At 42.4% G+C, this 16884-nt stretch overlaps 1 long non-coding RNA gene and 1 other non-coding gene across 2 annotated transcripts; both read left to right on the top strand.

The window, feature by feature from the left end:
* Positions 1–4844: 4844 nt before the first annotated feature.
* Positions 4845–6292, top strand: LOC141763499 (uncharacterized). Its single transcript, XR_012593083.1, has 2 exons — positions 4845–5312; positions 5647–6292. It is a non-coding gene; the product is annotated as an uncharacterized LOC141763499 (long non-coding RNA).
* On the top strand, positions 6187–6293 carry LOC141763500 (U6 spliceosomal RNA). The gene has a single exon (XR_012593084.1). It is a non-coding gene; the product is annotated as a U6 spliceosomal RNA (small nuclear RNA).
* The last annotated feature ends 10591 nt before the right edge of the window (positions 6294–16884 follow it).

Raw genomic sequence — 16884 nt, 5'->3', positions numbered from 1 at the left:
GCCTGTACATGGTGGAGTCAGTCTGTCACTTCCGACACTGATAGAATGTGACGAAATACCAGATAACAGATCTGAGATACCTAAACACCAGGCAGCCCGTCACCATCCACACCTGAAGTCTATCGCCTTGAAGATCCCAGAACTAGACGAGAAAGCTCAAATCCTCCTGCTGCTAAGTCGTGACATCTTGAGAGTCCACAAGGTGAGGAAGCGAGTGAATGGGCGTCACAATGCTCCCTTTGCCCTCAAGCTGGACCTGGGGTGGGTTCTGGTAGGCGAAGTGTGTTTGGGCAGCTCTCATATGCCTAGGGTGCAATGTTTAAAAAACAGTGTGTTAGAGTATGGCAGGCCTTCCGTCTTTACACCTTGCGAAAACCACATTCACCTCAAAGAGAAGCTGGTAAGTCCAGAGATAGATACTGAGGTTTGCCTTCAGCTCCAAGTCACCACATCTTCAACCAGCGTGAAAGACAGAAAACTTGGTCCGGAACGCTTTGAGCGTTTCTCCACATGGGACAGTGAATCGCTTCACTCATCCATGTAGCACGCTCTTTCAAGTCCTCTTCTGTCAATCCTTCACACAAGGGTCAGTATATTATGCATTTATACAAGGTGAAAAGGTGTTAGTGTTACGGGTCCCAGGGATGAGTGTCACCGTAGCAGAAATGTTACCTGTATTAAGCAGGTAGAAGAGTAGCAATGAGGACACGGTGCATCTCGTTTTCCCGCCAGATTGCTTCTGAGGAAAGAAGTTCCCCGGAGCAACTGAAGTGAACACAAACGTTCCGCCTCACTACTTCATTTTTAAAACCGTATCATTACTCCATTAATGTAAGAAAATAAATAAAGGTCCTAACATAAATGCAAATAATGATCCAAAATAATAAGTCAAATCATCACATACCATATTATCACTGAAATGTGGCCACACTGTCTCAGGTGTGCCACATTAGCATGACATACAGTCTGTGAGGTTAAACGTATTTAAGTGTTTTATTAAAGCATGTGCATTCATCATATAAGTGGTGTGTAACAATATATAAATACTTCACTAAAGTTTATGTCAAAGTTTATGAGCAGCTGCATAGCATGGCACTGATTCATCAGAACTCTATTCAGAAAACAAGCATTTTAACAGCTGTTTGCTTGTTGTGTTGCGAACAGACCTGACACAGCATGAATTCAGACTTTTTACAAATCAACATCATAATGTCTTGTCTGGCTTGCAGCGGTGGCCAAACTCGGCGGTCCAGCGTTTCCCACAGAGGCTGCACTTAACCACAAATGTGGCCCTCTTTTTGGGAGGAGGATTAAGTCCTGTTCTCCTCTCCTCCTCTCTCCTCTCCATCTCCCTCTTTCCTCGTCTCCAGGCCGTGGAGACGGGGACAGGGAGAGGATGTGGTGCTGGCTGGGACCAGGTGGTGGGCTGAGGGGTGGGAAGAATGTATGTAGGTCTGTCGGGAGGTCTGGGTGGTTGGGTTGGGAGAGGAGGAAGAGGTTGGGGTTGGGGGGGCAGCGGCCGGATAAAATACACCGGTGGAGCGAAGATGAGGGGGGGGGGTTTGGTGGAGGCAGAGAGGAGGCGGCGGAGGTGGCTGCTGCTGGTGGTGGTGGCGGCTGGTGGTGGCTACTGCTGCTGGTGGTGGTGGAGGGAGGAGAGGGAGGATGCACCTCTCTCTGCCCGACGACCCCCTGACCTGTGGTGTTCTCAGGGTCCTCGTAGGCCAGGGGGTCGTAACGCTTCTGTGGAGTCCCCAGCAGCGGCCTGGCATGGGGCAGCAGGCTGGAGGCATCCATGGACACGATGGATGCCGGGATGTACTGCTCTAGCATCCTCAGCTCAATCGCCTTCCCCCTCTGATTGTACCTGTGTGTGTGTGAGAGAGAGAGAGAGAGAGAGAGAGAGAGAGAGAGAGAGAGAGAGAGAGAGAGAGAGAGAGAGAAGTGATGTCCCACCTGTAGCAGACAGGCTGTAACCTCAGGAGGACATGATAGTGGGGAGAACTCACCACTGAGTCAGTGTCCTCTGGTTAATCTTGAAAAGCTGGAGCCGGGTGGGAGTCATAATGTCCTCGTTTGTGATGACATTTCTCTTTTTATGGTGTAATCGCTCAGGACGAGCGTCCAGCGGTTGCTCCTCCTGCCCCCAACCCGGCCCTCCAGGTGCTCCCAGCACAGCCGGACACAAATGGCCTCCACTACCCTGCTGGTGCTGGGCCACTGGCCGAGGCCGATGTCGTATCCGTACGCACACGTGACGGACACCAATCAGCTTATCAGTAACACGTCTCCACAGCCAGCTCCTAGTGAACACTGAGATATAGTTTATATATTCAGTTTGGTTTTTGGCTCACCGTCTAAGGCTGTCAAAACCGACGCAGGTCGTGGTCCTTCTGTAGGACACCTTGTATTTCCCCGTCGGTTGCTTGTCCCTGTGCCGAGCGGGGAAGTCAAGAGCCTGCTTGTCCTGGGCAGGCAGCTTCTGCCACAAGGCCACGATCTCCTGAGCCTTGGCGTGGGTTGCGAACATGTAGTGGCGCAGCTCCACCAGGCTGTCAGCCAGCCTCACCACATCTTCGTAACCCTCAGCTGTTGTACCTCCAGGCCTGGAGCAGCTCTGGAGAAAACAGGGAGAGAACAGGAGGATCAACATCAGTGAAGGAAGGGAAGTTAGTCACAACGTGCTTCACAAGACTACAGTTATTAAGAATAACAGCAGGTCAGACCAGTCTCTAAAGTACTCACATCACCGCGGTCTGGAGTGGCTGGCTCCTGCTGTCCTGGGTCCTCCTGGACTGGGTCCTGCTGGACCGGGGCGCTTTGGGAGGCAGCTGGAGGAGGCTGGACCACTGTCTCAGAGGAGTGGAGAGTTGCATTGGTGTAGAGCAGCTCCTTTCCAAAGCCCTAATCAACAAGTTGGCCCTCCTCCTCTTCCTCCTTCTCCTCCTCCTCCTCCTCCTCCTCCTCCAGCTCGATGCCGTCAGGTACATCAGGATCTCCCCCCAGGTCCTGATCCGGCTGGTGGTTGGATTGAGCTGATAGGTAATCAATACATAAACGTGAATTTAACCAAATCTCTCTGTGTGTTTGTATGAGGGAGAGTTTCAGAGAGTTAACCCTTACCAGTGTACCCCCTGGCCTCTGTGTAGTCTTCAACCAGCGTTTGCCTGTACAACTCCTGGGTCAGCCGGTTCAAGACCTGCTGCTGTCGCTAGCTGTTGCAGCGGACTTGCTGGTCAGCGTCCCTGATGTTGGCTTGGTGTGTCCCCAGCTTTACTGCTTACTTTCTTTCTTTTTTTTTTAAACTCTTTTTTTATTTGAGAACAAAGAACATGAGGTCATCATGGGTGTTACAATGTGAAATCACAGTACATTTTTGTAAATACATCTTAATATAAATTAAACTATATTATATAGCATAAACTATAACTACCAGACTACAGTACTACCGCACCTCCTCTTGTTGGTGTTCCGTTCTCTCTTCCATTGTTTCCAAATGAGACAATGTTTTCCAGAAATATGTCACATCATGTCCTGAATCTTTTTTCTACTGTTAAAGTCCACAGACTGCTGTCCTGTGTGAGGCACTGTTGGGATTTGAACCCAAAATCTCCCGTTTACGAGACATCACTTTTAAAATGTATTTATTTACTTTATAATTAAGTTTTAATGCATTTCTTATTGATTTAGAAAAACTATTTCTAATAATAAATGTTAATAAATGTTTATGAATGTATTTCTTGTTGTCCTTTATATTATTAAATATGATGTATTTCTGTATTATCTTCTTCAGCACTTCACTGGGTCAAAGACAACAATCTGAAAATATTATCTCAGATATTAAAAGTAATCTAGATACTAATACTACTACTACTACTAATAATAGTATTAATAATAATGATAATAATAATAATAATATTAATAATAATAATAACAATAGCATTAACAATAATAATAATAATAATAATAACAATAGTATTAACAATAATAATATAATTAATAATAATAATGATAATAATAGCATTAATAATAATAATAATAATGTTAATTATAATAATAAAAATAATAATAATCAAAGGGAACAGTGACTACAGAGTTTCATCTCCTGAAACCAGCTGTGTCCAGATGTGTTGATGTTTGTGATGACCTGAAGGATGAAGAGTAGATCCTCCTCTTCCTCCTCCTGAAGTTAAATAAACTGGAAGATGAAGATGAAGATGAAGATGAAGATGAAGATGAAGATGAAGATGCATCACCATCACAGAGCTGACAGCAGGTTGTCACAGCACAGCGACGCTACACACATTAGGAAGAGAAGAAGAAGAAGAAGAAGAAGAAGAAGAAGAAGCCCCGCCCCCTCTGCAGGTAATTGACAGGGGATGAGTGGCGCCTCAGAGGAGAGCAGCTTCTGGAGCCAGACTCCGACAACAGATGAGCTAAATTAAGGTATTATTGGTTATATGCACACGACAACCTCTCCCTGTAAAACTTTAACAGAGTTCATACGACTCTTTAGCATGATTTGATGAATTCTGCTTGTAAATGATGTCAATAAGAATGAATTTAAGAGCGGTAGAGTTTCTCCTGCTCGGTTAGTTTAATTAATGATCAGAACAGCGAGAGCAGGTGGTCGCAGTAGAATCAGAGAATCACTCCTCCTGAGCCAGACTCCGTTTAAAATGTGAGCATATGTGATTCACGAGACATAACACACTTTTTCTTCTTCACAAATATAAATATATTTGACGAAACTTGACGGTGTTCTGCTCAGTTCGGCACATAAAGCATGTAAGTTCAGCAGAGTTTAATGCAGTTTTAACTCTCACAAGTCCTCTGCTGCTTCGCTAGCTGCTCGTGGGAACACTTAAGAACTGGTTTAAAAGTCTAAATGAAGCTGAAATAGTGAACCGTTATGTATGCCGAATTTATCAATGGGCTTTAATAAACAAACCGGATTGATGTTCCGAGTCATATTTGTGGAGTTGTGAACGTTTTTCACTAAAGTGAAAGAATGTATCAGTGAGTCTGGTGGATGTGTTTGTGTCAACGTGAGAACGGGCTGTTTCTGCTGAGACTAACGTGAGTCAGTGGGGCCTGTTATCACAGAAACGCTCATGGAGCTCATTATGTGGACAATAAGTCAAGTTAATGTACTATTTTACTATGTTCTTGGTGTTCTGTGACTGCTAATTGGGTTCTTTCTCTCTTCTCTTTCAGTTCTTTGGAGTCCGACGCTTCCGCGGCGCCCTTGAACGCCCCATGTAGAGCGGTCCGACAGCGACACCCGGTGGCGGGTCGGTGAACTGCAGCTGGTATGTTTGAATAGAAGCCAGAGGCAGACAGAAGGGTTCTCTTCCTGCTTCTAAGCAGCAGTTTAACTGGTGAAATAAAGAGATTAAAGTGTGATTGGATCCGTCAGACTCTCACATCAACACGTTTAATGTTCACAAGCAGCAAACACAGCACGACTAGACCAGAACCGCTGTAGACTGAGTCCAGATAGGAGCCACTTCAGAGGCATTCAGCAGCAGGACAAAGAGCAGGACATGCAGGCTGTTTTAATCCACATAGCAGCAGGGTCAGAGTGTGTCCAGGTCCTGGTTCAGGTCCAAATCAGTCTCCTGGGTCTGTTTTCTTATTGTGAAGCAGGTTCCAGACGTCCAGGAGCTTTCTCTGCTGCGAGCGTCCTCCTCGTCTCTTCCGGCTCGAAGGCGGCAGGATGATGTAATCCAGACCGGATCAGACCGGTTCCTGCTTTCTCTCTACCCCCCCCGCCCGTCTCTCACAGTGTGGCTCTACCAGCCCCCGCTAACCCCTGAGGGTCTGGAGGGGGGTCAGAGTCCTCCTGGAGGAGGGGCGTCGAGTCAGCCTTTTGTTCTCGCGCCTTCAGGCATCCAATCCTCAACGGCTGACGTCACCCCAGCCTGTCTAAATCTCCCAGCATGCCTCTGGAACACTCACAGGCTCAGCTTGAACTCGTACCACCTCAGACTAATCCAGACCAGAGCTGGAGAGCCATTATGGTTTAGTTAAGGTACCTAACCACCAGCACAGCCCCCAGACCTGTCTCTACTGTTCACATGTATTTACTAGAAGCCAGTAGAGTCTCGTCTGTCCTCCAGACCCTCAGTCTGGTCCCGTAAAGGACTAGTGCCTATAAAAACATCTCAGGATCTTCCTCCTATTGCATTTACTTCGGTAATGCATATTCTAAAATTGGAACGATACAGAGAAGATTAGCATGGCCCCTGCGCAAGGATGACACGCAAATTCGTGAAGCGTTCCTTCTATTATGACTTTTCTGATCATTATGGGATGTTTTCTGATGTTTTAATGATTTTTTGGAAATTTTTAGAATTGTTTCTGATTATTTTCTGACTTTTCTATTTATTTTCTATGACTTTTCTGATTATTTTCTGATGTTTTATGATTGTCTGTGATGTTTATTGATTTTATGATTTTTTTTATGATTTATTGTGGTACTTATTGAGCTACTAAGTCATTTGAAAATACTAAGTCATTATTTTGAAATACTAACTCATTATTTTGAGGTATTAAGTCATTATTTTGAAATACTAAGTCATTATTTTGAAATACTAACTCATTATTTTGAGATACTAAGTCATTATTTTGAAATACTAACTCATTATTTTGAGGTATTAAGTCATTATTTTGAAATACTAAGTCATTATTTTGAAATACTAACTCATTATTTTGAAATACAAAGTCATTATTTTGAAATACTAACTCATTAATTTGAACTACTAAGTCATTAATTTGAACTACTAAGTCATTAATTTGAAATACAAAGTCATTATTTAGAAATACTAAGTCAAATACACTTGACAGCAAATACACTTGACAAACCATTTACAATAACAGAATTCTATAACCCACTCAAACTCATATTCATCGAACCACTTGCAGCAGCCATCCATCAAAAAGTAAACATCACAGGAATCCAAACAAACAATATGCATCACAAGGTCAGCCTTTATGCAGACGACATTCTACTTTACTTACAAAATCCTTCATCTTCATTACCCGAAACCATCCGCCTCATAAATACTTTTTCTAAAATATCTGATTACACTATCAACTGGTCTGAATCCAGCATTCTCCCACTCAGCCCTAATATTTGGGATGTGGCAGTTCCAACACCACTCACCTTTCTGCCAACTGGTAATATCACATACCTATGAATCAACATTTCACCCAGGCTGTCGGACAAGCAGGGTAAGGGCAAGGATGGAGAATAACTTCAGGGTAAGGGCAAGGATGGAGAAGGACTTCAGGGTAAGGGCAAGGATGGAGAAGAACTTCAGGGTAAGGGCAAGGATGGAGAAGAACTTCAGGGTAAGATCAAGGATGGAGAAGAGCTTCAAGGTAAGTAAAGGTTGTTAAACTACAGTAAACAGTAAAACAGTGAGGGATGGTAGTAAATGATATAGAACAATAGTAAAAAGATTAATAGTGCTCCGGTGAACAGTTAAAAGATGGTTCAAGAGTTGTATGATGATGCACATCTGCAACGCACCAGAGTTTGATTAAAACTAAATGTTGCGGGGGGTCGAGGGACTTCGCTTTGGCATACTTCACCCAGCGCGACTTCGTATTACCTACAACGGAGTGGAGAAAATGTTTACGTCGCCCGATGAAGCCCAGAAATACATCACGAAAAACATTACAAAACAAGCGGCTGATCCTCGTTAATGACTGGCTCTCATGGAAGGAGGATATTATTTCTTACTGTAGGCTGTCCAAACTGATTTGACATAATCTCAAACCAGCCTGTCTGGGTAAGTGACGTGATGATGTCAAGCTAATGTCAGTAGCCTATAAGCCTGTTAATGTACACTGTTGATTTTCATTTGTTATATTATACAGTAGTGTGTAATATTTAGATAGCAATTGCAGATATGTCTAACTTCCTGATGTGAGGTATTTTTTCTTTTCTTTTTTTTTTCTTTCTTTGTTTAAACCATGGTGAATTAAAATAAGTTAGTTGGGAAATTATTTAAAGCATTAGGAGGTTGATTTGAATTTAACTTGATATAATCTATACCAGCCTGTTTGCCTATTTACTCTGGGTATAGTGTTAAGCCAATATCAGGTTAATGTCAAGGTCCGTATGCAGGCCTAAATTATTTGCTTGCTACAATTGGTATGTTATCTTTATACATTTGCAGTATGTAGCCTCTTGATGTGAGTTCATATATAAATAAATGGAAGGTTAAAGTGAGTTAGTTGAAACCTTACTGAGGGTTATTTTATTTTATATTGATATCTACGCCCAGAAGTTTTCATGTTTTGTTGAGTTTAGCTTCTAGTTTAGTAGTTTCCCCAATACAAGCACATAGTGTGGATATTGTTACTTTGGGAAGAAGGTTCAACCCAGCTAGGATGGGTGAGAAGGGAAGGGAAATGAGGGACTTAAAGGGTTTTCTGTACTTGGGTTTATTTTTTCATTTGGCTTACATCATATGTTATATTATTTTTTATTTTTTTTATTTGAGCAACGATAGGGGCATAACATGCAAATTATTATTTGTCACTAGATATACTCATTATCTCTGGCCATGGTACACAATATGACTTTAGGAATGATGGCTACATGCCCAATTTCTTTTGTGAGCTGGAATGTTAAGGGGATGAACCATCATGTGAAACGCAAGAGAGTCCTGACACATTTGCATCAGTTAAAGGTGGATATTGCCTTCCTTCAGGAAACTCATCTGAATATATCTGACCACTCACGTTTGCATACTAGATGGGTTGGTGAAGTTTATCATTCAAAATCTCAGTGTAAGTCAAGAGGAGCAGCAGTCCTTATTAGTAAGTATGTGCCTTTTATTTCTTCTCAGATTTGTGCAGACCCAATGGGCCGATATGTGATTGTTACAGGCAAATTATATAACATCCCAGTTATCTTAGCTAGTGTCTATGCCCCTAATTGGGACGACGCTGCTTTCTTCACTAATTTCTTCTCCCGATTACCTGATTTAAACGAACATCATTTGTTGATAGGTGGAGACATGAACTGCGTGATATCCCCTAGTCTAGACCGTAGCGCTGCCAAAACTACACCAACTTCTAAAGCTGCCCTTTCAATTCAGCTGTTTCTTGATACTTATGGGATGGTTGATGTTTGGCGTGCTCTCAATCCTACTGTTCGCAAGTATTCCTTCTTTTCAGCTGTTCATAAAACATTTTCACGCATTGATCATATCATAATGGATAAGAATCTTCTCCCTTTGGTGCAGGAATGTGACTACCATACGATTGTAATCTCTGATCATGCTCCCCTTAAACTGAAGCTTAATCTACCAACCTCAAAAAACGCTTACAGACCATGGCGACTCAACCCACTTTTACTTTCAGATAAAACATTTTCAGATTTTATCTCATCACAGATTGATTTTTTTCTAGAAATTAATCAAACACCAATGATGTCATCATCAACAGTATGGGAAGCACTTAAGGCATATTTGAGGGGCCAAATTATTTCTTATAACGCACATCTACGGAAAACCAGAAATTTCCGTGCTAATGAATTGATGACTCAGATTGGTAATCTTGACTCACAATTGGCAACATCCCCATCAGCCGATGGCATTAAAGAACGTTTACTCCTCCAAAAAGAATTTGATTTATTAACCACACAAAAAGCTGAGAACCTCCTGATTAGATCTCATCATACATACTACGAGCATGGTGAAAAAACAGGGAGGATCCTTGCACACCAACTTCGCCAAAAAGCAGCAAGGCAGGCAATCCCTGAGATCCGGGATGAGTCTGGAATGGTCTGTATAGATCACTCTGACATTAACTCACGCTTTTTAAGGTTTTATCATAACTTGTATACATCTGAATCGTTGAAAGATGATTACTTGATTAAATCATTTCTTCAAAGTGTTGAGATCCCTCATATAGACCCTGTGACAGCTGCCGAGCTAGAGTCTCCGTTTTCAATTGGAGAAATTGAGATGGCCATCAGGAGTATGCAATGTGGAAAATCCCCTGGCCCAGACGGGTATCCATCGGAATTCTTTAAGAAATTTTCAAATCAATTGGCTCCAATTTTAAACTCTGTATATAACGACTCCCTGTCAGCTGGCTCACTGCCTGAAACATTACGACAAGCTACCATATCACTTATTCTGAAAAAAGGCAAAAATCAACAGGAATGTGGTTCCTACCGTCCTATTTCCTTGATCAATGTGGACAGCAAAATCCTGGCAAAAATGATTGCTCTCCGTCTTGAAACAGTCCTCCCAACCATAATCTCTCCTGACCAGACGGGCTTTGTAAAAAATCGACTGTCCTCTTTCAACATCAGGCGCTTATACGATATAATTTATGGTCCCTCTCCACCCGACGAACCGGAAGTGGTGATATCTCTAGATGCCGAAAAGGCTTTTGATCGGGTGGAGTGGGACTATTTATTTTGTACTCTTGAGAGATTCGGATTTCACCTCCTTTTCAACTAACACGAGGGACGAGACAGGGGTGTCCTCTGTCCCCCCTTCTTTTTGTGATTACGATTGAGCCGTTGGCTATAGCTTTGCGTAATAATAAGGATATTAAAGGTATTACAAGGGCAGGGTTGGAACATAACGTCTCGCTATACGCAGACGATATGCTACTCTACCTGTCTGACCCACCCTCCTCTCTTCCTGCAGCTCTTAATCTCTTAATTGAATTTGGCAAAGTTTCTGGCTATAAAGTAAATACACAAAAAAGTGAATTGATGCCCATAAATTTGGCAGCAAGAGACTCCCTGTTTATTCGTACTGTGCCGTTTAAAGTGTGCATGGACAAAATTAAATATCTTGGTGTGTGGGTCACATCCAATTTTAAAGACCTCTTCTCAGCAAATTTCCCTCCTTTTCTGTCCTCTCTCAAGGAGGATATTAATCGTTGGGATCTGCTACCCTTATCTCTGGCAGGTAGAATTAACGCTATAAAGATGAACTTATTGCCTAAACTTCTTTGTATGTTTCAGTCTATACCAGTCTTCTTAACTAAAACATTTTTCATTTCCCTGGACAGAAAGCTTTCTTCTTTCATTTGGAGTAAGAAGAATCCACGTATACGCAAAGCTATACTACAGAGACCTCGGCAGCAGGGAGGGCTTAGTCTGCCAAACTTTCAGTTCTACTATTGGGCAGCAAATATCAAATTTATTTCCTATTGGATGGAAGGAACTGAAGTAACAGCTGTGCCTGAATGGCTAATACTAGAGAGAGACTCTTGTAAGAACACCTCATTACTTGCCTTATTATGCTCTAGCCTGCCATACTCAGAGCCTATTACTAAATATACTTGTAACCCAGTTGTTATTCATTCTTTAAAAATTTGGAAACAATTCAGACAATCCTTCGAGATCTGTAAATTTTCAATACTGGCTCCCATTGTAAATAACCATGCATTCCTGCCGCCTTTGACGGATGCCTTATTCAGTGATTGGCAGAGAAATGGGATTTGTTCATTTAAAGACATGTTCATAAATGGCTCATTTGCCTCTTTTGAGCAGATTGTTCAGAAATTCAATATTCCCAGGTTACACTTTTTCAGATACCTACAAACTCGCAGCTTCATGTCTTCAAATATCATTCAATTCCCTACACAGCCGCTAAACACGCTCCTAGACTAGACATCACATCATCCAGAAAGGGAAAGATAGGTGACATATATTCCTTATTAATGAGAGAAAATATGACAAGTCCCCTAAAAAAAACTCCCTTAAAAATCAGTGGGAGGGGGACCTTGGTGTTGTTATTTCAGATACTATCTGGTCAAAAATGATGAGGGGAATATACTCATCTTCCATATGTATGAGACATACTGTCATGCAGTTTAAAATTTTTCATCGACTGCACTGGACCAAAGTTGAACTCCCAATTCAAATCCGATATAGACACCATGTGTGACCGCTGCAAGCAGAACCAGGCCACTCTAATTCACATGTTTTGGGATTGTCCTAAACTATCTAATTTTTGGCAATTAATTTTCAATATGCTTTCCAAAACTACCGACAGATTTTTAGAACCATCAGCTTGTCTTGCTTTGTTTGGGGTGGTACCACAAAATTTTACGTTAAACAACAATAAACTAAACCTTCTATCTTTTGCTACGCTGGTGGCCAGACGACAAATTTTGATTAGATGGAAGGATTGCAACCCTCCAACATTTGCACAATGGCTCAGAGACATGTTATATTTTATTAAGTTGGAGAAAATTAGGTATACTATTAAAGGGTCAGCCGAGAAGTTTTCATTGATCTGGCAACCTTTTCTTAGTCACGTTGACTCTTTAGACTCAGATAACTTTGTGGCTGATTAAAGTTTGATGTATGTGTGTGTATGTATGTGTATATGTATGTACGTATATGTATGTACATATATGTATGTGTATGTATATGTATGTGTATGTATATGTATATGGATATTTGACCAGGAACATTTCAAAGGAAAAGTGCCCTAAATGACAGGGTGTAACACCCTAGACCTCTATCAATTTATCATGATTTATGTTTATTTATTATTATTATTATTATTTATTTATTTTTATTTATTTATCTATGTATTTATATTCATTCTTGTACACTTTATATACATATATATATATATATATATATTTTTTTTTTTCTGAGTGCCCTCCGGGTATTGTCATGGGTGGGGGGTGGGGGGTGGGGGGGTTATATACCAGTCCAAACATGTTTGTGCAATGGATTGTAAGAGTTGTATTAGCAAAATGTATAAATAAACTCTGTTTAAAAAAAACAAAACTAAATGTTGGCATGTGCCAGCGCCCTTAGGGCCTTGCGGTATGTATAGTATAGTATATGTATAGTATATGTATAGTATAGTATATGTATAGTAGTATCCTGGTTATGATCAAGATTTTTGAATATGTGGTTTATTTCTTGAAGCTCTGCTCGGTTGTAGAAACCCAGATAAGCCCTTATCCCACTTTTAAGAAGCTGGAATGCTCTGATAGATACTCTGGCATGGAAACAGCTTTTTCACCTTATTTGCACAGCAGATGACCTTGTTTGTCTCCTCAGACTGAAACCTGAAGACTGTACTACAACACAGCAAGACCACATCAGTCCTGAACCACATCAGTCCGGTTCAGTCCGGTTCCGATGACGTTTCCCTGATCCCAGACCCAGCTGTTGAACCAGAATCAGGGTCTGGGTGGACAAAGATCTCTCATCTCCCCCCCACCCCCCCCCCACCCCCCCTTTGAAATGAAAGTAAGCCTTCTGCATTAAACAGACTCTCACATGATGATCTTTTTAAATGTGAGGTTATAATAACATCATTCTGTCAGCCTGAAACAAGAACACAGTCTGAGACGACGATCCACAGTTCAGCACAGAAGGCCTGTTTTTATTGAACACCTCAAATCATTCAAAGGTTACATTCAATATAATAATAATAATACTGTGTGTGTGTATATATATATATATATATATATGTATATATAAATGGTACAGAGATAGAGCCAGATGCTGCTGGTCCAGACAGTGATGACTGATTACAACATGCTGTTTGATTATTGACACCATGAGAGTGAAACATCATCTCCCTTCTATCAGCTGAGGATGAACACGTGAAGTATCTAAAGTCTTTGTCCTCAGCTGCAGTGAACAAGGAGCATTATTTAGATGTAAAGCTTCATCTACACACATCTACACAGCTGTGTGTGTTTCCTCCTCTACATCTGTTCACTCTGGAAACAACAACAGTAGAAAACAATACAACTACAGACGGTTTGTTCTATAGTCGGCTGAAACACCACCTGAGAGGTCAAATAAAGTAGCTGTCTGTCTCTCTGTCTGTCTGTCTGTACTGTATGTCTCTGTCTGTGTTTCTATAGAGAAGGACATTAATAATAAAGAGACATCAGAGAGACTGAAACACACAACAACAGGAGGAGGTAACTCTGTTTGGATCCTGCCTCCTCTTCTCAGCCAGCCAGTCCTCCACAGAGCATCCTGAAGTGATGTCCTCTGTCCCGGCTGTGTCCACAGACCAGACAGATGTAACGCTCCGTCTTCAGTCCAGCAGGGACTGGATCAGCTTGGGGACGCGCTGATAACCTGGCTGGACATCAGGACCCTGCACCTCCTCCTGAAAAGAAACACAAGAAAGGAAGAGAAGAAGTTGTGAAACATGTAACCTTAACCCTACCACATCACAATAAAGGATTCTAATATCTACACTGTCATCATTATTGTCACTAGTAGCCCCTGTCACACAGCAGAATCAGAGAACAGAGGATTTAAGAAATGCTCCTCTTCCTCCTAGTTCTGCTGATATCTGTGTCCTCAGCAGGTGAAGTCCTGAACCAGAGGACACATACAGCTACATTACAGTGGTTTCCTCCTCTCACATCTGTATGTCATCAATACCAAACTAAAGCATCACAACATGTTCATCATCACATGTTCTGACATCTTTATATACAGTAGGTGCATGAACAGATGTGGGTTAGCTGTCTGTCAACAGCTGTATTAACACACAGCTAACTGTACTAACAGATAGCTGTTAGTACAGTTAGCTGTGTATTAATACAGCTGTATTAACAGCTGTATTAATACAGCTGTATTAACAGACAGCTAACTGTATTAACAGCTGTATTAATACACAGCTAACTGTATTAACTGAATACAGCTGTCTGTTAACAGCTGTATTAACAGACAGCTGTTAGTACAGTTAGCTGTGTATTAATACACAGCTAACTGTACTAACAGATAGCTGTTAGTACAGTTAGCTGTGTATTAATACAGCTGTATTAACAGCTGTATTAATACAGCTGTTAATACAGCTGTATTAACAGCTGTATTAATACAGCTGTTAATACAGCTGTATTAACAGCTGTATTAATACAGCTGTTAATACAGCTGTATTAATACACAGCTAACTGTATTAACAGCTGTATTAATACACAGCTAACTGTATTAACTGAATACAGCTGTCTGTTAACATCTGTATTAACAGCTCTACTGGACTGTAGACCTCCAGACACATGAATGAAAGTAGCCTCGTGTTTCTTGGCTCTACATGATAATCACGAGAGATCAGTTTAATGGAAGCAGATGGATCAGATAATAAGATAATATCAGGTGATATTAAACAGGTGAGTTAGAGCTACAGCAGAGTGTTAGTGATGTTAGCAGCCAGCAGCTGAATAAAACGGTTAAACAGCATGAACGTTAGCTGGTTAACACGAAGCAGTGATTCATAGTGTAACGTTATAAGTTCATAGAGTAACATTAAAGTTTGACGTTATTAAAACTATAAACTATAATCTCTATAGCATCACGGTGGTTGTTGACATCACTCAGGTATCAGTCAACGGGCCGTAAAAAGCCGTAAAAACACCTCAGCTAGCTCCGCGTTGTAACGTCAGACATGAATGTGTGTTTTTATAGAGTTATACGCTCATAATTAATGAATAATAACATATTTAACTCACGTAGTAGCGCCGCTGTCAGGCTGACGGCGAGAATCCAACATGGAGGATGTTCGCTTTGGCTTTGACCCGCCCTACGAGGCTCCCGATTGGCTCTGACCAATTGTGTCATCGAGCTGATTGGACGGCAAAAAGCTTGGATCGTCTGATTGGCTCTCGCCAACTGTGTCAGGGCTTGTTCCAACTGTGTCATATTGAGCGGAGGGAGGGAAGAGGAGTTCTGCTCCTGTGTATCTGCCGCGGAGCAGAAGGTCAGTGGTTCGACACAAAGGTAAGTAAGTAAAATAAAAAATATACATCATAAATGAAAACAAGGAGGAGAAGGAGTTTATTGACCTCCCTGTATAAAATGACCTGTGGTGAACTCTAGGATAATCACAGCCTCATGAAACTTTACAGCCACAAACTAGAGACCTAGAGCATTCAGAGGATGGATGGATGGATGGATGGATGGATCAGACTAAAGTCCTAGAGCATTCAGAGGATGGATGGATCAAGCTAGAGACCTAGAGCATTCAGTGGATGGATGGATCAAGCTAGAGACCTAGAGCATTCAGAGGATGGATGGATCAAACTAGAGACCTAGAGCATTCAGAGGATGGATGGATCAAACTAGAGACCTACAGCATTCAGAGGATGGATGGATTAAAATAGAGACCTAGAGCAAAAGTCAAAATTTTTTTATCCCAAATCACAGCATGGTGTTCCTCTTCCTGTTGACCCACAGTGCTGAGCTGCATCTCAAATGTCCCTCAGTCCCCGCCCTGGTCTCCCCCCCCCCCCCGTGTCCTCATTTCCTCCCTCCATTCCTCCACAGTTTTTCTGCCAACCGATGCGCAGTACGCGACTCCTCCAATGCGAGTGTGGCCGGTGTTGATCATCCTGGGCTTGCCACACTTGCTGCAGGTGTACTGCAACATCGGCCGGCGGGTTTTGCTCCTGGGCGGCGGCCCCAGCCCTGCGGCAGCTTCGGCCGCCTTCCTCTTCCTGTACATCGTGGACCGGGACAGTTTTTTTTTGGTGCAGAAAGAGGAGGCTGGCCAGCAGGGGGAGGAGTGATAAGGTCACCCGGGTGCGGTGCTGGAGGAGGACGAGGATGGGGGTGGCCACCAGATGAGGGTCCTGGCTGCTCCTCATCTGGTGGAGGGGGAGTAGGGAGTGGAGGGGGAGGAGGGGGACCTTGATGTGAGGGTCCTGGCTGGTCCTCGGGGACATTGAAGCTAAAGGGCTGTCCTTACCCGACCTGTACAGAGGACAGCCCTTTAGCTGGAGGACGACGCCAGTTCCCTGCAGCAGCTTATCCCTCCCCGCCCCTTTCTGGCGCCGAGAGAACCTGGAAGACAAACACAGGCTGTTTTTAGGCTCCTCATCTAACATCAATGACAGTAGAGATTACAA

Source organism: Sebastes fasciatus (assembly GCF_043250625.1).
Source record: "Sebastes fasciatus isolate fSebFas1 chromosome 11 unlocalized genomic scaffold, fSebFas1.pri SUPER_11_unloc_1, whole genome shotgun sequence".
NCBI classification, from domain to species: domain Eukaryota; kingdom Metazoa; phylum Chordata; class Actinopteri; order Perciformes; family Sebastidae; genus Sebastes; species Sebastes fasciatus.
Note: the sequence above shows the minus strand (reverse complement) of the source record. Positions and strands in the feature narration are given on the sequence as shown.